General features: G+C 39.7%; 1 protein-coding gene across 1 annotated transcript in view; it reads left to right on the top strand.

Moving 5' to 3' along the window:
• Positions 1–21,595, top strand: part of LOC121517387 (protocadherin-9) — a 368,076-nt gene that overhangs the window by 19,101 nt on the left and 327,380 nt on the right. The window lies entirely within an intron of this gene.

The following is a 21,595-nucleotide window of genomic DNA, read 5'->3' as shown; positions in this document are numbered from 1 at the left end:
AATTTGAAACCTGACTTCTGACCTAAAGTATAATCATATTCCCTGTCCTTTCCAGAAAAAAGGAGGGTAAGGATGTGAAGCTGGTGGTGCATCTGTGGACATTTTATCAGAATATGTCTGTGGGTGTCACACAATCTTATGTGGCCAGATTTCCAAGTTTTATGGAATCTGTGACCGCGATAGCGTGAATCTTTGAAAATCCTCTGCTATCATTAAATTTAGGGGATGCACTGTGGCAGGTTTACTCCCCCTCCCTGCGCCTGCACGGGCTATTTTTGCAGGCAGACAGCATATAGAGATGGTTCTAAGATTTGACCCCTATATGCAATGTCTAACTAGTGAGAAAACATGAACAGTCAGCCCTTTTTCCAGTACAAAGCAATTCTTCAATTAACATGCCAGTGGCAAAATGTAACATATAGGTTTTGACAATGAGGAAGCAATTAGCGGATAGCACAAAAGACAAACACACCAGACTAAAACTGAGCCCCGGCAGCCACCAGATGCATTAAAGTTTGTGCAGAGAGACTGTGTATGCACAGCGATATACAAACACAGTCTTTTCAGCAGATTTATAAAGCCCTGTGTTCACATTGTTCCCTTACACAACTTTGTCATAATGATATTGAGCGCACATGACAGCGCATATCATCCACTCCAGCAATTACCCACGCAGGGATGATGTCACATGCCTTTTTAACCTTATTTGGACAGAAACCAGACTAATTCTGCCATCTGCCTCCCACAAAGCCGTCCTTGTTTTATTATGCAGGCCCGCTATGCATTGATATTTTTAGTAAGCCAATAAACGTAATTGATTGATGACCCACGGGTGGTCCGGCGCATGATTTATTTGCCCCATTTAAAGAAGTATTCAGATCCATGCAAAAGTAAGAGGGTAAAATCCTCCATTACAAACCCAGCATTAAAGTGTTGTATTAAAGTTTTAAAAGTAGTCGTAATTATTCGGCAGAAAGTGACCCCTGAGATCGTTATGTGATTTCATTATAACAGATGCATTCAAGTGTAAGTAACATTTTACTGTTAGGTGAAGCTAATTGGAAATCTTTTATACACTGTTGGCTAGTTTAATACCCTGCAATGCATTCTAATTATGATTTTTTTTAATGTTTTATTTGTTAAATCTTCATTAGCAGATGTAGCCATGTGTCAAAGAGGTGGAAAAAGTTCAATATCTGGCCCCTGGTTGTGGCGATGTTATAAAACAGCACTTCATAAAAGTTCCTCAGACTTATACTGAAGATTAGAAGTTAAGCACGGACACTTTGTAGCATTCAGCTGCAAACTTTTCTTTACAATTTCAGTTTGTAAGCTATAATGGTTTATTTACACTAGAATAAACTGCACTCATTTCTCAGTGTTACTGAACTCTGCAGAGATGCCACAGAGACTTCTAATGTGCTAAAAAGATTAAGGCTCCAAATAAAAAAAAGTTCCTCTGAGAGGTTCTTCTCCTCTTTGCCACACTGTAGCATTAAACATACTCAGTCTTGGCACAGGAGAAGAGCATTTTTATAAGTATGAATGTGTGTTTGTGGAGTAGTGAATGCAGATACTCTCTGTACACTCCTCAAGCTCAACTTGAGGGCCACAGGCTGTAGCCTGTGGTCCATTATACGATTGGTCTGCTGCAAATTATAGAATTAAAAAGAGCAAGAAGCTTGTGTCTGACTTTATTCTATTTCCTGTTTTTTCACAAGGCGGTGCTGCTGTGGTATTGCTGCAAACATTTTGACAATAAGGATTCATGAAAGATACCAGATTTTTGCCCATGTCAGCTATGCAGATATTTACAATTTAATTTGTTTTATTTATTTTATTTTAGCCTTTATATAAACTTCAAAGCTCAATAATAATAATAAAAAAAACGTCAGACTTTAAAACATGCTTTAAAAAATTAAGCGGATGAAAAAAAGAAAAAAGACTTCAGCTGGTGAAGGTCTGTTAGTCCTGACTGAAACTCGACTAATGTATTTATATACATAAAAGATTTATATCTGCTATATCAGTTGATATTATAAGCAGAATTTTTCACATGATGAACTTTTTAACCCATCATAGGGCTCTTATTGGAATACTCTGAAATTCTAAATTTGAGCCCTAGAATAGTTTTGGAGGTCATAACCATACTTTCGAACTTTTGTCACTTTTATAGATATTCTGCATTTTTATGGTGAAAATCAAGGTCGACAACCTTAACCAAAACAAAAACTAAAAACCCAAACCAAACCAAAACAAAACAAAACAAAACAAAAAATCATAAAGTGTATGTGTAAACAAAGTTTCAACAAAAATCAAAAATGAACACATATAGAGTGAAATAAGTATTTACTCACACATTACAAATACTCAAACACAAAATATTAATTTTATACAAATAACTCATTTTTGAGGCACATGATGACACATCAAAGATTAATCAACGTAGGACATGAAACAGAAACAGGTCAAAGCTCACAGTCATCTGAGGTGGCTGCAGTGTCTCCTGGGGTCATGGTCTTCAGAGTTGGTGAGGTTGTCTTCAGGTTGTGCCCTCTATTGGAGGAAAGACATGACTGGCTTCAGATTATAGTACAAGTTAATAATGGTGTGATATCACACCACAATTACTCGTACAGTCACTTTCTGGGACGTTGACTGATCTCCTGATTGCCTGCGAAAAATCATCCTGATTCCACTGTATCACAGAGAGTTGGGGAGAGGCTATAAAGAAATCTACCAAAGTGATCATAAATGGTACCTTGCCGCATAAAGGATTAAACTAATATCTGCCAATACCGATACCATGCCAATAGCATCATGCTTCCCTTCTTCATTGATGTCCTTTCATCATCCATCCATCTATCCATTTTCTACATCACTTATCCTGTTTGGGATCACAGGGGGGCTGCACCTATCCAAGCTGTCACTAGGCGAGAGGTTGGGTACACTCAGGACTGGTCACCAGACAATCACAGGGCTGACATGTAGAGACAACCAGGCACTCTCCCTCACTCACACTTATGGTCAATTTAGAGTCACCAATTCACCTAACAAGCTTGTTTCGGGTCTGTGTGAGGAAGCCAGAGTACCAGGAAAGAACACATGCATGGCTAGAATTCAAACCAGGGACCTTCTTGCTGTGAGGCAACAGCACAAATCCCAGCACTGCTGTGCAGCCCTTTCATTCATCATGATTTAAATGACAGTATAAATAGAGAACACATTGTCAACCAAATTCATAACCTGAGATGCACTGATAGTAGAAATTAGGGCAGATGCAGACACTAATGATTAAACCAGTGGTTCTCAACAGGTTTAGTGTCAAGATCCACCACAAACTCTTAAATGACAAATCGTGACCCACATTTCTTAAATATTTCAATCATATCAAATGTTTTAATGAAAATGGGTGACTTTGGATCTGAAATGGAACAAAAAATGTAACGGAACAAAGAAATGAAGACATTTCCTTCAAAATAAAAGCACATCATAGACTTTTTGGCACATATGTTGTTTCTAGGCACAAAACTGTGACTGAAAATGGTTTCTTGACCTACTTTTGGGTCCCGACCCACCAGTTGAGAACCAAAGTTTTAAACTAACAGTTTAGCTGATGACCAACACTGATGCCATTTTTTTTTTACATTCTACATGCTACATTCTTGGCTCTTTGCTTGTCAGACATTAATGGAACGCTGTGATGTAGACTGTTTTTCTTTAAACACATTCAGTTACCAAGCATAACTAACCTATGCTGGACTGGTAAAAGATGAGGTTTATCAAAGTGGCCCAGTCACCTTTTGATTTCTGCCTGTGGGCCTGAGTGAAAAAGGTTTGGACACCCTTGTTTTATATGATATCTTCAATAGATGCACATACTTTGCATCTTTTGGCATATGCTAAATTAACAGAAGGATAAGTATCAGAGGGTTCACTGTGAGCAGCTATAAAAAGAAGAAAACTCAACAAAGCACACATCAAGTGTTTTGTATAAGCATCTAAAAAATATCCGAGCTCTGTGAATGATAACTTTGAGGTCAGGTGAGTTTTTATGCAACGCTCAGAGATAAATGCAGGAATAACCAGGACAACAAGAGATAAGGAGTCTCTTTTGCAATATTTTGCAAATCTGTGCAGAAAAGCTGACTTTAGTTTTCTAGCAAACACTTTGACTCCTCTGAATATGCTTACATATGCTACTTTCTCATATCTTTGCGTGAATTGACAGATGCTTTTGAACATGGTGTGCGTTGGCTGGGAGCTTCACTAAATTAGTCATCTGCCCGACTTCGCCATTGCACTGAATTAAAATCAGGATCAGTCAGACACTTGAAGAGGGCCCAAGAGCTTGAGCCTTGTATTTTTTCTCTCTCTCTCTTCTGCTGATGCACGCACGGTCATACTTCCTTTTAGTGACAGCGTAGAGTAGTCTCACTGACATTTTCCTCTGGTGTAATCTTCCTTAACCAGTATCTAGTCACTCATACTTTCCCTTTTGGGAGGGAAATGAAGAAAGGTGAGTGCATTTCTCAGATTGAATCCCCAAATGCATATGGCTCCAGACAAAGAGAGAAACTATTTTCATTTTCACCCCCTAACAGCCCAGAATCCTTCAGGACAGCTGTAAGATATGCAGTGATGTTTGCAGGCAGGAGAGAGTCCATCTGCTGGCATGTATGTATAAGATCTTTATTGAAGCAAGGCGCTGTGGTTGCACCATTGGGAGCCTGAGGCAAATGTTATTTTTCTATTTCCCTTTTGTTTCCAGAGACAGTCTGACACATGCAACCATACATAGAAAAAGAACAGGAGAGTGGCCTAAAGGTTACTAGAATGAACTTTTGACCGGGAGGTTGCAAGGTCCGTGCTTGGACAGGAAGGATAAATTAGACCAGGGAGGAGAAACTACCACTAAGGTACTCTAAAGCAAGGCACTTAACCCCTGCTCACTCCGGTGGGGTTGCTCAGTGGATGAGACTGTTGTTGAACTGGGAATCTTCCAGGTGTGGAAGTCTGGATGTGTTTGTGTAGAGCAGGATATTCCTGCAAATGTGGATTAAATCTGCCCAAATGAAAGCCCCTGTGAGGAACTCTTGGTTTGTGTTGATTACTCCACCTCCTGCAGATAAAGTGTTACATCTTAACTTTTAATTTGCCCTATAAACATGTAAGAAAGTCTAATCATGTTGTATTTCCAGCCAAAAGTAAGACTCACAACAAAAAAGCCATATCCAGAAGAGGTAATTCATCTTATTTATAGTCAAAATATCAATTTTGAAATCTCCATTCACTTGACAAGTCAGGATAAACATCTTATTTCAAGATATAAAACACAAAAATAAGGCCTGCAAAGGAAAATCTGCTAACGGGACATGCAAATGCTACTTGAGTATTTTTTAAAAGCAGCGCCTCTGTCTCAGTTAGTAAGTGCATCTGGGTACATCTTATTTCAAGACACTCAAGTGCAATTTGCCTGCCCTCTTGTCAGATATATTTAACTTTTACAGGCAACTACACCTTATTTTTTGTCTTTTACATCTTGAAATAAGATGCTTATCTGGACTTGTCAGCTGAATGCTGCTTAGAATACATTCACTTCATTAGATACACTATGAATATCTAATCAACCAATCACAGGGCAGAAACAAGTACATCAAGGCAAGTAGACATGACTAGAGCAATCTGCTGAATTTCAAAATGAGAATCAGAGGAAGAAAGGTGATTTAAGTGTCTTTGAACGTGCCACTGTTGTTGGTCTGGCAGGCTATCATGCTGTTTATGCCAAATTCTGAAGCCACTATTGGAATGTTGCAGCAGGCAAAAGACCAGACAACATTTTTCAGTCTTTTGTCCAATTTTGATGGGTCCGTGTGAACTGTAGCCTCCGTTTCCTGTTCTTAGCTGACAGGAGTGGCTCCCTGTGTGGTCTCCCGCTGCTGCTGCAGTAACCCTTCTGCCCTTGATGTGCTGTGCATTCAGAGATGCTCTTCTGCATAACTCTGTTGTAAAGAGTGGTTATTTTGTTTTGTTGTTGCCTTTCAATCAGCTCAAACCAGCCTCGTTCTTCTCCTCTGACCTCAGAGAGCCGCTGCTCAGAAGATATTTTCTCTTTTTCAGACCGTTCTCTGTAAACCGAAGGGATGGTTTTGCTTGTGAATCCCAGTAGATCAGCAGTTTGTGAAATACTCAGACCAGCCCATGTGGCACCAACAACCATGTCACATTCAAAGTCCTAGTCTCTCTGATGCTCAGTTTGGACTTCAGCAGATAATTTTGACCATGTCTAAATGCCATGTGATTGGCTGATTAGACATTTGTGTTAATGAGCAGTTGAACAGGTGCACCTAATGACCGACCCGTCCACAGACACGGCTGGGCCCCTGAAGGTTTAGTAAATAGCCCCCTCTCTAGATGACTAAAGCCAGGCATACTGTATGATCTCAAGCTGACTCTGACAGTCGTGGTTGCTTACGATGCACAACCATCATACATGACTTATATCCTCGTACTCCCACTATCTATCTCTCTTTTCCTATAGAATACACAAAAACAGCATCACCATCCATGTCAGCTGGAGGCCTGCGCTTAGGAATATTCCCTGTTTGTTTATTTCCTTCATTATAGCGAAGGTGGGAAATTAGAAAGTCCTTCCCGCTGTGGTCGTGATGATTTAAGATGCTGTCTAACAGTTTACAAAGGAAAAAATACCCTAAAGTAGTGGGTTCTGCTTGTGGTTTTGCTCTCCCTGTAAGGGTGTCTGCAGTCTTGCAACCATAATATCAAACATGTCGGAAGTCCATCTAAACAGTCATGAGCAGCAGGTGAGGTCATATTCAGGTCATGGTCGGCCATCGCATCCCCCTGTATACAATGCACAATCTGACTGAAAGTTGTTACATCCTCTGAGTCGTACAATTCAAAATGAGTCTGAATCAGATGAAATTTGAGATGAACTGATATGAACTAATGTTCAGATGAACAATAAATCAAAAGTGTATTTAGTTGCTTCAATAAGTAAAGCTGAATAAGTTATACAATAACTTTTTTTAGCATGCTTAAATTTCAGATGGACCATGTTTTCTATGGGCCCCCTCCCTTCCCCTTTCCCCCCCTTAGGGCAGCCCTGTCTAAGGTTTGTCAGTAGATTTAAGTGTAATTACATTTAAAAAAAAAAAAAGGAAAATAGATAAACTTGCTTAGTTTGAAGTTGTCGCTTTCCATTAAGATGATCTGCACTGGAAAATGTAAAGATAGTCTGCTTCTATACCATACTGTTTATTGCCTCATCTGACACCTGCCCCCAGCATTGTTTTTAAGCTTTTAAAGAAAGAAGTGCATAGAAATTGTTTCTCTTTATGCTGATCAGATTTAAAGTTGTTGCAGCTTAGAAAGATTCATCATCATTAATATCAGCTAGTTTGACAACCAGCTCAGAAATCCACCCAGGAGCTTTAAATTAAAAGGAAAACAGACACATATGCATCTTTATGCCTCTCTTCTGCATGAGAGAAGGATAGAAACTCCACTTCTTGTGCCAGCCTTTGAAGCAGATGAACATGATAATTAGATACAGTCAGTGGTAGACTTATTTGGTTCCACATGGGCTCTTACACGAAGCACATTAGACAAAGAATAAACCCGTAAATATGATTTTGTGGGGATTTTCAAGGATTTACATTTATGAACAACATAGACATCAAACGGATTTGTCTTCAACATACATAATGATCGTTTTTGAACAGCTTGGTCATGAGCTGAGGTTTACGACCCTGTTTGGATCATGAGTTGGCGCTTTCCAGCTTTGCTCCACAGCCAAAACAAAAATCCGAGACTGAATATGCGCCCTTACAATTTGGAATAAAAGCCAATTCTGCAGAGACACTAATGGGCAGAACATGCAAAGATATCAAAGCAACTCTAGCAGGTATCTCTTGTTCAAGATGAGAGCTTTAGCTGTCTTGGCATTAACACTGGGAGAGGTTTGATCCCTGTTATTGAACTGTTGTAGATCAGAGTTAAGAATAAATTATGCCCCATGATGAATTGGATGAAGAGCATTGATTAATTGGTGTTAGGACTAATTATATATTTCCTTAAATCTGTGCTACTTCATTAATAGAGTACCTTCATCAGGACAACAAAGGGAAACAAAACGTAGCGTGGACAGCGTGCACTTCTCTCTGGAGCAAAGTACAACAAGAGATATATAAGTGAATTGGTAGACACGTAATGCTCTACAGGGAGCTAATTAGATAAGAAGTGGTGATGTATGGCTGTTAGAAGGATGTATGTCAACCCACTCCTGTTCAATGTATAGACTGCAGATTTGTATTGATTGTATGCTTTGTCTTGTGCCCGAGGCATCAGCGTGCTACACTGTAAGCCTCCGCCTTGCCTTTGTCTGGTGAGTTGAGCAGATAAGGGTTGTGATAAATCTGCCCGAGAATAAGCTGTCATAGAGGTGCCGCACATGGGAATATTTAACGCAAACATAAAATATGGCTTGTCTGTTGTTTTATCGTCAAGGGTATAAGAAATGGCAGGGTTTTAAAATACTCTCAGCCCTTATTTTTTGCACTTTTCTATCTCTGCAGCCCGAGCCTTGCACACACGCTTACAGTCCTGCTCATCTTTGTCAGGGGCCACGGAGCGGACAGAAAAAGCGAAAGGAGAGATTCTTTGCATGGACTGGTGAACCAGCACCTTATCGCCACTCAGTAATATGCAGAGGTGTAAAACATTTGGCTGGCTTATTTAGATGAAATGATTTAGTCCTGGTTGTGCAGAGTTAGCGAGGGCTGAATCAAGAAGTGTGTTGGGGATGAGGAGGGAGGAGGTGAAAATTGGTTTCCACTATCTTCCTGCGCACATAGAGACCCAGCCTGGCTTTTTTTCCCTCTCTCTCCACAGACTCCCCTCTGACGATAACGTGCCCAGATAATGGATATATGCACCCAGATTTATTTTCTATTTCCTGCCACAACTGCTTTTCCAGAAAACTTCTTTTTTTTTTTTTAATGTATGAGCTTTATGCCTGCTTTCAGCCAGGGCATTCAGAAGGCAGCGCTCCAGTATCGGAGCAAGGAGAGGAACATTTGCTTGGTGAAAAATAGCAGAAGATGTTCTTTAGAGGGCTTCGACTTTTACTGTAACTCACGCAAAGTAGCTCCATTGCAAGCTTATATAGGATGGAAGGAAAACTTAATCCACTCTGTTGGTTTGTCTGCCCACAGGGTTTTTATCCCACTCAGAATCACTGCAGGAAACGAACACACGCTTTCATTTCATTACAAGGCTTTCCCTGTAAGAGTGGACTTTGCCAATGTGCAGAACAAAAATAAGTTGTAAATATTCTCCATGAACTCTTGAAATTAAACTTCTGATTTTCCAAAGCATGCATGACAGTCTAGTGACAGACTCACATGACTGGCTGTGACACCGCGGCCCCCTGTTAGCCCCTATGTCCCCCTTCCCTTCAAATCTTTGGCTCTGTCTGTCATGCGGCATGTGACCCCCGCTACGTGATTGTTAGGGTGGTGCAGTGTCCCAGAAACCAACCCGGCCTCTGTCACATGAACAATGAGGTCCCTTCACCACTGACTCTGGTCGTTGTTGCCCCAGGCCATACATGACATGGAATTCCCCATCAATGGTGCATGTGTGCGTGTTTCTCTATGTGATGATGGAACTTAAGTCCCTCAACACTCATTCAACGCTGCTCTAAGCTGTTCATCCATAGAGATCAGTGGCTGCCTTGTTATTGTCCATATCTCCACAGAAGGAAGTGTGTCTGTGTGAGGATGTGTTGACTTATTAATAGCCCAGCCTCTGGGATAATAGTCATATCCAGAGCAGGAAAAAGGGGATTTAAAGCAACACCCTGGGCAGATCGGACTGATTAATATCTTCGAGGAGTGTGTCCTTTGATCTCGTGTTTATTTTGTCATTAAGAAAGCACAGTTTGGAGCCATGTCTGTCCTACTGATGGAGAAGGACATTATTGATCAGTAATGGCCCTGTGGCTTTTAAAGAATACATTACTCTGATATGATGCTGGTTATATTTTATAAGGAAATGTACAGTATTTATCCACTATAATGAGTTCTACTCACCAACAAATATTGAGCATACTGCACCAGAAATGTCTCATTACTGTTTCTCTTCTTCTGTGAAATATTCTAAAGGCTTTTGACGAGTTGCTGCATCAGTATGAGACCTAACACGGTGAAGGCAGGGGTCAGTTTGTCACTTGCTGTTTCTTGCATGAGCGCACTCACACATTCTATGATTAATTTATCTTTTCTGCAGTCCTAACTTGGCCACCTCCATTATCAAACCCTTTTGTACTCTGGTTAACCTATTCTATATGTGTCAGCTGTCTATTAGCTGTGCTCTTAAGCCCCTTTGACCCTAAAATGACCTGATTTCTAATGTCAAGAGCAGCTGTAAGGTTGATGCTAACCTAGATTGTGCATGACTATGGACTGCCATTGATACTGTTGAGTTTGAGCTAGAGTATGACCTTATTCTGACACATGCTGATTACTTTACTTTGGGATGATTTGGCAACATGACTGTCACACCAAAGTATCATCCACATACAAGTATTTCCTTCAAGTATATATGACTTAATCATATGGATGCAGCACCCAGTGTCACATGTAAAGCATGTGGACTCAACACATGCTGCTCAGGCATGCAGTAGGGATTTTGACTCTTTGATGTTAAAATATAGACCCTGCAGAAGAGAGAGGTCTGGTTGCAGACCATACATCATTTGAGATACCATATATTCCAGAAAGAAAGTGCCATAATTACCTCCGCCAAGGAGGTTATGTGATCGGCAGGGTTTGTTTGTTAGTTTGTTTGTTAGTTTGTTAGCAACATAACTCAAAAAGTCATGGATGGATTTTGATGAAATTTTCAGGAAATGTCAGAAATGGCACAAGGAAGAACTGATAATATTTTGGGAGTGATCTGGATCACCATCTGGGTCCAGGAGTTTTTTAAAGGATTCTTTACTGTTGGGAGATAGGGCTAATGGCAGAGGTCTGCGCTCTCCGAGTGCTTTTCTAGTTATGTTAGTTATGTTGCCTATGCAACATATTTACAGTTTTATGTATTTTATTTTATTTTTTTTATCAGCTTTGTTCATAAATTAAGTCTGGCAGACACAATTGAAGAAATAATCACATTGCATAACACTAAGCAATATTTCATGACTAAAACAGAGAAAAAGATCCAAGGTCTTGGATTAAATCACATATAGACTCCTTTTAGAATAAGTTGGGTGAATGTAGGCTAACTGTACTGTTGTTAGCTTTTACTTAAGCCAACATAGATATGCTAGCTACATACTTAATGTTACTACATAGGCCAATTTAGCTGAGTTCACATTAGCAAGGTGAGCTTTAGCAAACGTAGGTAAAACTAATGAGCTGACATAGAAAATGTAACCATGTAGCTTACATAGCTGTTTTGTAAGTTAAGCTTTAGCTACGTTCGCTACGTTAACTACATAGCTCCGTTACCATAGCTAAGTTAGCTTGAGCGATGTGAGCTTAAGCAAAAGTAGCTAAAGCTAACTTAGCTATGTAGAAAATGTGTACCTAGTTTAGATAGCTGCTCTGTGAGCTTAGCTTTAGCTATGTTAGCTTTGTCACTCTGTTATCTATGTAGCTCCATTATGTAGCCTTAATCAGGGGTCTGGATGATCCTGATATGAGCTGAAAAGCGTCAGACTAATAAAGGTGTCCTCTGAACTACAAGTGTTGCTGGAGCTTTCTGTTTTCTTCTAGACTTTATTCATCCTACACACATCTTGGCAGTTGGTGAAGCTGTTCCAGAATGACCTACCTCTGTTCTGATTGGTTTGAATGGGTAAGAGGAGAAAAGTACTTAATTTGGTATTGAACAATAATTATGTCAACATGAATCTGCAAAAATGGAGAGTAAATGTGGAGTTCCTTAAGGGTCAATATAAGGCCCAAAATGGTTTATGCTTTACATAACTGATATTTGCAGGTGTCACAAAGAGTACAAATTCCTGGATTGATTTATTATTGATTTATTTTATTTAGATTTATTTAACTAGGTAAACCTCTCTGAGATTAAGAACCCCATTCACAAGAATGTCCTAGCCAAGACAGGCAGTAGCACTTTAAGCAAAGATACTAAAACAGAGCAGTTAAAAACAGATCAGTCACATCCTGGGTCACAGAGCAGAAAGTTATCAGTCTAAACATCTACAGCCTGATGTGTCTTCCTCTAATGCCGACAATCAATTTTTCAAATGATTTAAAGAGACCAGCTCCCCTAGACACAACTTTTCCTGCAGCAGATTCCAGGCTGCAGCAGCAGCGTATCTGAAACTCCTTTACCCCATCTCAAGATGCACTCTGGGAACAGATAGCAAAAGTAAGGCTTGTGACTGAGTCACAGAGCAAAGACTGTAGCTTCCAGTGTTTTTGAGAAGAATAAAATCACACAAGAATGATAGAAGCAGATTGAGTATAGCCTTATGAATAAGGATAGGTCAATGACTTTATCAATGAGTGGTCAATGAGGGTAAACCAGTTCAACCGTACACTATTCTAAGGAGAGTTTGCAACAGCTTTTGCAGAGGATACGTTGTAGACAACTGTGTTTCATATTTGCTGTTAAAAAAATAGTAAATAAGGGGTGGGATAAAGAAGTGTAAACATTGTTCTTCTCCTTTTGGAATTTTTACCATTTGTGTCTTGTTGATAGGTGAGTTGTAACTGTTGTTTAGGCTCGCTTTATCATTGCTCATTGCTTTTCTTATTGCTTTTGTCTTTTGTTGTCATGTTGCAAAGATGTCAATTTAGAGTCCTTTAAATAATCATATGACCTGAAAAGCACTACATAAATTAAAGTCCAGCCATGCTGATAAATTACCAGAAACAAAATATTGATAAGTAGAGTGAGTGAAATAACACCAATGAGAAACATGCATACTATTAAGTATATGGATTCTAATGACTCTGGTGATCTTCAAAATATCTGAAGTGTCAGAAGCAGTTTTTTTGTTTATGCAAAAAAGTATTACATCAAGTATTGGATGGACTCCATGACATTGTTTTTATTTACCAACATTCACCCTTCATAATGAAGCATAGACTCTTACAGTGCCTATAAAAAAGTATTAACCCGCTTAGATGTTGAACACTTTCATTGGCTTTATAAATCAATCCTGGTCAATATTATTTAGCTTTCTGTGTGGATAGGTCTTAGTCAGGCTTGCATATCTGGACACTACAATTTTATTCCATTCTTCTTTGCAAAACTGCTCAAGCTCTGTCAGAAGATCAGGGTCATTGCCTTGCTGTGAAATAAATCTTCTCCCAAGCCGTAGTTCGTCTGCAGACTTAAAAAGATTATCCTCATTCATATTACCCTCTACTTTTACCAGCCTTCCAGGGCTGGCTGCTGAGAAGCATCCCCACAACATGATGCTGCCACCACTGTGCTTCACAGTGGGGATGGTGTTTGTGGTGATGAACAGTGTTTAGTGCCTGATTTAAAAAGTTTTCTTCAGCAGTGGCTTTCTCTTTGTCCCCTCTAATAATGAAGTGTCCTGGTGGCCTCTCTCACTAGTCTCTTTCTTGCACGGTCACTCAGTTGGTGAGGTCGGCCTGACCTAGGCAGATTTACACATGTGCCATATTCCTTCCATTTCTTGATGATGGATTAAACTGAACTCCGGGCAACGTTAAGTGCCTTAGAAATTTTTTTGTGTCCATCCCCTGACTTTTTCTCTGAGTTGCTTGGAGTGTTCTTTTGTCTTCCTGGTGTAATGGTAGCCAGGATTACTGATTAACTAGATACTGGACCTTCCAGACACAGGTTTCTTTATACTACAATCACTTGTGACACATTTACTGCACTCAGGTGATCCCCATTTCACTAACCTTGAGACCATTAGCATTAATTGGACCTGTGTTGAATTATAGATCATTCACTTTGAAGGGGGTAAATATTTCTTCAATCATCCATTTTACATGACATATTCTTGATTGATTTACATTACTTTGTAGAATTCTGTTTTCACTTTTCATTTTTTTAAATAAAAAAGCCACATTATATTGATGATGACTGATTTATAAAACCAATAAAAATGTTGTTGTTCATATTTTAGCATGTTAATGTTAGCATTTAACTGAAGCATCCCAATCTATCGTACATCCTCACCCAGCTGCTAAGATGATTAAAGGCACGTAGCCTCACCCTGTTAAATTGTTGGTTCATATTTAATAATAATGATGGAATTAGCCAGTTCTCATCAAAATAGTAAGACTTGGTGACTGATGATCCCAAAGAACCTCTTTAGTTTTTACAATAAAAAACCTCTCTATATTTCAATGTGGGTGCATGTAATGATCACAACAGAAAATAAAAAATGAAAGTATCCTTGTAGTGATGACAGGCTGTATTGTTATCCTAAAAATGTTACTGCAGTCTTGCAGACCTCATTAGTTTAAGAGAAAAATATAAAGCATCATTTGATGTCTGGGCTGTCTTTTCTGCACCTGGGTGTCTGCTCCAGAGCTTCACAAAAAGGCAGCCTTTCTTCTTCTTGTGTGTGCATGTGATGTGTGTGTGTGTGGAGGGGCTGTGCAGAGGTCACTGCCTTCATAGAATATCAGACTTGAACCTAGTCACATTTTTGGAAAATGACAGACATAGCTGACATTGAAAGCCAGCAAAACTGTCAACAAACTCTTAAAATTTGAAGAAGCAGCAAATTAGTAGATGGAAGCTTCTTCCATCATTGCTCATTATGGGGACAACAGGGACGCGACGGTTTGTATTTAGTTTTTCAATTCCTTAGGCTTTACCGAATGCCATCTCTAATTTTCGGCGAGGATCTGGCCTTGAAGGCCCTGGTAATATCAAGCACAAACAATCAATCCCAGCCAATCTCTTGAGGCCTTAATGGACTTGGAAAGAATATTAAGAGGTTTTGTCTGCAGAGAAGCTTTCTGCCACAGCAGTCGTCCCTCAGCTAATTTGTGTTTGTGTGCCAAGGGAGGCCACACACTGGGACTGCTGTAACAGGCTCTCAGTCCTACTTTCTGAGGAGCTGCTGCCAGGCCAACAAGCAAACACACACATGCAAATATGCACTCCCACATACACACACAAAGACTAAACGGGCATCATTATGCATCGAATCAATCCCTTTTCAGCCAATAGCATAAATTTCAACAAGATATTTCTGACTATTGAAACCATTATTGACATCTTTTGTGCTTGGGTATTTCATGTCGGGCTTTTGTGTCAAATACAAGATTGTCCATAATGCTTATTATTTAGTGAAAGCTGCTGCAGCGTGTTTATGCAAGTGAGACTGAGAGAAAGAGGGAGAGAAAATGAGAGGGTGGCATTTTGGGATGCCAGGCTGAATGTGGGGTAACCATGAGAATGTGGGACCAGTGCCCAATCCCTGGGTGGCGATCCAGTAGTAAATCTGCCTGTGGTTGCCACACAATGCTAATGAAACTAAACACCACCCTAGAAGTGCCACCACGTCTTAGCCTTACCTCCCTGTTTAGCATAAGAAAAATCAGCAGCGAGGAATCTAATTAAAACGAGCTATTGTGGACCTCCTTCCTCTGGTTATTAGGTTTTCTGGAGAGCGCCTGCCTTCGTGGTGTGAGATGAGAGGTCTGGCTTAGGATTCTGACTTAATACTAGTCTGACATTTGTTTTTGTTCTTTTTTTTATCCTTCATCCCTCTGTTCTTCTCTCTCTGTCAGTATTCATTTTCTATCTCAGCTTGAATGCAGGGAAGAGACCACAGGCTACCTCAGACACAAGCACTTCCTCTCATACATGTATGTTTTTTCCCATCAGACGACAAAGAATAAGCTGCTTTGCCATTGTTATTTCAAATTCTTCTCCTGCTCTTGTATTTTGTCCCTCTCTCTCTCTCTCTCGACTTCTAATTTCCATGCCTGCATTTTCCTCTTCCCCGCTGCTCTTCTCACTCCATTCTCTCTCTGTGTTCCTCAATCTTCTGTCCTTTACGCCTGCATTTCATCCCTTCCTATGTATCGCTCATTTTGCTCTCTAATTTATTTCTCAATTTTCATCATTCACCATCTGCCTGTCAATTTCACCTCACCGCTGCTCCCTCTGTCCCTGTTTGTTGGGAGGGAACATTTCAGCACTGCAATTTCGCCCGATTCCACATTTTCTTTCTTCCTCTTCCTTTCAATATGCACTTAGCCAAAGTGTAAAAGACAGTATATAACTATTTGATTTTACCCACCTGACTGTCCTCTCTAAGTGGCTGCTTAGCCGGCTGCCAATTTAGAGTTTAACCTCAGGAGGGGGAGGCTATTGCCAGAGAGGCAGATGGTCAGAGGCGGATGCAAAAGATGCTGGGAAATAATCCTTTAACCTACACTGCCCACTCTACCATCCTGTCCGTCCTCTCTGATTATTTCTGTGGTTTTATGAGTGAATGAGAGGAAGGGCCAAAGAGACACAGAGAAAGAGAGAGATTGAGGATATGTGGGTGTATTTGCAGGGTCGCAGCAGAAACCTCCTTCACAAACCTACCTGCATATTTTAAAGCCCTCATGCGATATTGCTTCCCGGTTTTCTGCTGTTGTCTGTTGCAGCCGCTCTCACCAATTTTCTGCCTCATTGTCATTCATGTGCAATCTGTTTGTTTGGCTAACCTCGTCGCTTTCAGTCCATCTCAGTGGAGATACTTCATGTCCGCGTGTCACTGAGTCTATTTTGTGCTCTATCTTTTGTGTTATCGGCATCTCCTTGGTGATCCACTCATCTCGGCTTGTGTAAAAAAAAAAAAAAAAAGTTCCAGAGAACCATAAAGGACTCTTTTCTCTCCAAGCTCAAGGTCTCTGCATCTACTTAAAGTTTAGGTCTGCACAAAAACGTGGAACAATAAAACCTTGCAGGAGGTCTTACAATTGCACTGCTGCTTTCTGTGATTCGCCTCAGTAGCAGGATGCGGAGGACATAAAAGTGTTTAATTCTGCACAGATAACCAGTGGTTCTGCTTCATGGAGAGACGACCCTTACCTGTTCCTTTGCACTGATTAAAGGGATGATTTATATCTGCTTTTTCTATTGCATATGACCCAGCAGGGAGCGTCTTTATTGTACACCAAGCACACGCAGCCGTACTCTATAATCTGGTCCCTCTTATCAACACCTAACTGTTTCTAATTAGCATCTGCAAGGCAAATTTATCTCCTATGCTTTCAGCACTATTTTCGGGCTTCAGAAAGCATTCATATTGTAACATATACAAACACAACTGTAAAAGAGTTGTTTAAAACGTGATTAAAAACAGAATACAAGGATTTGCAAATCCTTTTCAACCTGTATTCAGTTAAATACAAGGCAACAACAAAATGTTTGATGTTTAAATTGGCAAACTTTTTGTTTTTTGGGGAAATATACCCACATTTTGAGTTTTAAGACTAACAGTTCCAAAAATGTATGGACAGGAGCATATTCACCACTGTTTTACATGGCCTTTTCTTCCAGTTCTGCTGAGTAGCTCAATGGTTTACACTGCTGACTTTAGTACAGGAGACTAGGGGTTCTAGTCCTGGTTTGGGCACTACCAGTATCCAGTGTGGACCCTTGGTCAAGGTCTTTAAGGTCTTTGTCTCAGATGTACATCACTCTGTATTGTTGCTCAACAGTGCTAGGTGTCCATTGTTTTGTGTTTCATAATGCCATTTCATTTTGAAATAATTTTCAAAAGGAGACAAGTCTCAACAGTCACATTCTGGCCCTCTTTTATTGTGAAGCCATGCTGTTGAAACTCATGCAGAGTGTGGCTTGGCCTTGTCTTACTTGAATAAGTGGGGGCTATATAAGTGGAAGCACATGTTTCTCCAAAACCTGTATGTATCTCTCAGTAATAATTGTGCCTTCACAGATGTGCAAGTTACCCATGCCATAGGCACTAATACACACCACACCATCCCAAATGCTGACTTTTGAACTTTACTTTGATAACGGTCTGGATGGCTATAATTGCCTCTTTCGTCTGGAGGACTTAATGGCTGTTATTATAAATGTGGCCTCATCAGACCACAATACACTTTCACTTCAGGTCAGTCCATTTAAGATGATCTCAATTCCAGAGAAGTTGAAAGTGCTTCCTGATGTTTGGCTTTTGCTCTGGATGGTGGAGTCTTACCTGTATATGTAGATCTAGTGACATTCCTAGTTAACTGAGCATGAATGGCTTTCTGAAGTGTTCCTGAGCCCACACTGTAATTTCCTTGAAAGAATGACGGCCACTTTTAATGCAGTGCTGCTTCAAAAAGCAAATTGCCCCTCAGGGAAAATAAGGATATCCTTGGTCCTTGATTGGTTACTTTGCCCCTTATGTGAGAATTTTTTCCCCAATTCACTGAATGTTTTGATGATGGTAAGGACTGTAGATGATGAAATCCCTCAATTCTTTGTGATAACATGGTAACCCTTTGAACCATAAATAATAGCCATTTACTTGTATCTTGAAGCAGGCCGTTGTGGTGCTCTAATGATGCTATCCACACCTTTGTAGCCCTTACAGAAGCTTTTCTAGCAAGCCGGGAACTTTGTTGGCTTTTCAGGAATACTAAATCCACACCAGTAAATCCGGAATTTTGCCACTGGTGGCTGCCATTTTCATCCCACTTTGCGATGGGCCCAGGCAACCAATGGCAGGCTATTTTATTTTTGCACCATGCTTTGTCAAACTCCTGGAGGAGACGGTCTGAATAGCTCATAATAGAGAGAAAGAGAGAAGGGTGCAATGTAGCCCTCAGTGCCACTGCAGACAGGAACTGCGCTGAAAATTGGCACAAATAGATCCAATAATTTTGTCACAGGATCATTATTTTTTAACTTTTTGGTCCCAAAGAGATGGGAGAGCAAGTCTGTGCAAAAAAAGTCTTAGGCGTAATGGTTTACTGTGTCTCACATAAAATCTTTGAGTTTTAATTTCTGTTTAGGTTTCTATTTTGTCTTTATAGTCCCATAAGTTTTTTTTTTATTTATTTTATTTTTTTTAATACAAGTGACATTACTGCAGCACACACATACCCAAAGCCCGGGTTGTCCTGAAAAACAAAGGATGTTTAGAGCTTGACTTTGCACCATAGGGTTGATGTTTGACAAGCTTTGTAAGACAAAAAGTCCAGGCATATTTTGCTTCAAAACTTTTGATTTGGATCAAATTAAAATACATCATTTGCAATGCAATTTTCTTTTTTACCTTTGACATATTTTGATTTTGAACAATCATTGCCACTCAAAATAAGCTAATATGATCGACTACAAGTAACAAAGATTGAAAGGTGAATTTTTTTTCCCAGAAAGTATTTTCAAGCGGTCCAGTCAGAGAAAATGTATTTAACCAAAAGTCTGGAACATCATAATGTCTAACTTGAGTTAGTGTGATATTTGGATACGGGTGCAATTTCAAGGACCTTTTGCACTGATAAAGTATGAAAATTATTCTTCCTTTAATGGTGTCAATTTTATTTAAAACACAAGTTTTTATTTAAACAAAGCAACACATAACAGAAGTAAAAGTGGAAATAATTTTATTGTCATTTTAAAGCTAATTTACAAAATGTAATACTCCATAAATTCTTAAAATAATATTCAAGATAAAGAGCTTTAACTGTCTCAACCAACGTAACAATATATTAAATTCAACAAATCTTTGCCATTTTCTTTATCTACAGCTCAGCTGTTTCTCCATCTGTGAATCTCTTCTTGTCTCAGCTCACTCGTCTTTTCATCTACGCTCTTTGTCTTTATTTCTTTTCTTTTCTCTTTATGTCTTCCTCTCGTCTGTCCCTTGAATGAATGCAGTGGTTCAATTGTTACCGCATGGAATGCAGACAGTTCATTGGCCGAGTAGCGCCATTTGAGATGGCTTACCTCGCATGCATCTGGTCTGTGCATTTCCTGGTCTGCAAAACTGGTACCGTGATTCCTAGAATAGCAGCGCTACCTAAAAAAGAAGCACCCCCTCAAATTCAAAGTTCCCTTTTAATCTAATGATTGTTGGGCTGGGTCCAGGTCCTCCTCAGATGGCATCTGGGTCTGGACCGGGACCACGGTCCGCCAGTTAGTGACCCCTGGTCTAGGTGCAAAGCTACCAAAGGAAAGTACTTTCCTGTTTTGAAAGGAGAAAAGAAAATCCTATACATACTGGAGTGATTTGTAATGCTGATTTTCAAAAATACCTGACACACATTATCATTGTTTCGGTGAGCATACAGTAAAAGGGCCACATTGTAGCACTGCACTTATTTACTCTGCCTTATTACTAATGCTGCACTAGTCCTGCTCTGCTTTGCTGCTCATGTCAGAGCTTGTATGGTTTCCAATGGTAACCGGGCAGGATAAGAGGATGAAAGGCTCATTATAACCCCACTGAGTGAAAATTAGCCCCTCTCTCTCAATAGTGCACTAGCCTCTCCTTCAGTGGACAGTCCTACATATCTGTTGTCATGATAATAGACCTCTTCTGTGCGAGTGGGGAGGCCATTTTCCGCTGCACAGGTCTCTCTAAGGCTGAGGATGTTCAGTGTGCAGGAGTGTTTCTTTTTAGTGCGGATTTGCGTTTTTAGTTCTTTTCAGTTCATGTGAATACATCCAGGCAGGCGACGGCGTGAGTGCAATGTAGATTTTTCAGTAATTAAAATGCAACGTGAACAGTGACTGAGTTAGCATGAGTTGATCCCTCATCCTCTGCTGTTGGCATGCTGAACATCAGGTGGGTAGTGTTTGTATCATGACCCTGATCTCCAAGAGAAAAGCTTTTGTTTGCTTTTTGTTTGTGTTGGTTTCAGGCTAAATTGTGTTCTTTTGCAGTCTTTTTTCTCTGCGTTGAGTTCCAGGAATATTGCAATTCTCATGTACAATAAATGTTGTGTACTGCAGCTTAAATTCATGTGTCCAGGGGGGTTATTGATATTTTGGACTCGGGTTGCCCTGCAGAGGGAATGACTGCAGGGCAAACATTAAGCTTTACTGTTGCTTTTTAAGCTTTTCTTTTTTTTACTTTATATTTTTATGGACCATAAAAGGTTCCTTAAAGAGACTAATGATATTTAAATGAGGTTGAATATTGTTTAAATAAAGTATTAATTGGCTGAACTTAAAAAAATGAATCTTTAAAGTGCCTTAAGCTGTTAATTCCAACTGAAAAGTGAAGTATTTTCCTTAAAAATCCTCATTTTAAACCAAATTCTATATATGAATGTCTAATTCTATTTAATGTCATCTTTTTGCACCAGTAAAGCACCAAAGTGCAAGAACATGAATTCTCACATATACAAATTAACTACCTTTTTTATCCCCACCAATAATATCTAGAGTTAAAACTGAACATTTATATTTTTTTACTATGTATTTTTACATACATGTAAGGTACAGTATACAGTACTGCGCAGAACATTTAGACATGATAATCTGTTGAAATAATAACCAAGCGCACACTTTTAGGGTGGAGTAAGGGGTGGATGTGGAAAGGAAGCACCGCTAGGGTACCGTCCAGGCAGATGTTGGGTTGCTT

This window comes from Cheilinus undulatus, linkage group 1, assembly GCF_018320785.1.
Source record: "Cheilinus undulatus linkage group 1, ASM1832078v1, whole genome shotgun sequence".
Taxonomy (NCBI): Eukaryota; Metazoa; Chordata; class Actinopteri; order Labriformes; family Labridae; genus Cheilinus; species Cheilinus undulatus.
This window is presented reverse-complemented; position numbering and strand designations above follow the sequence as displayed.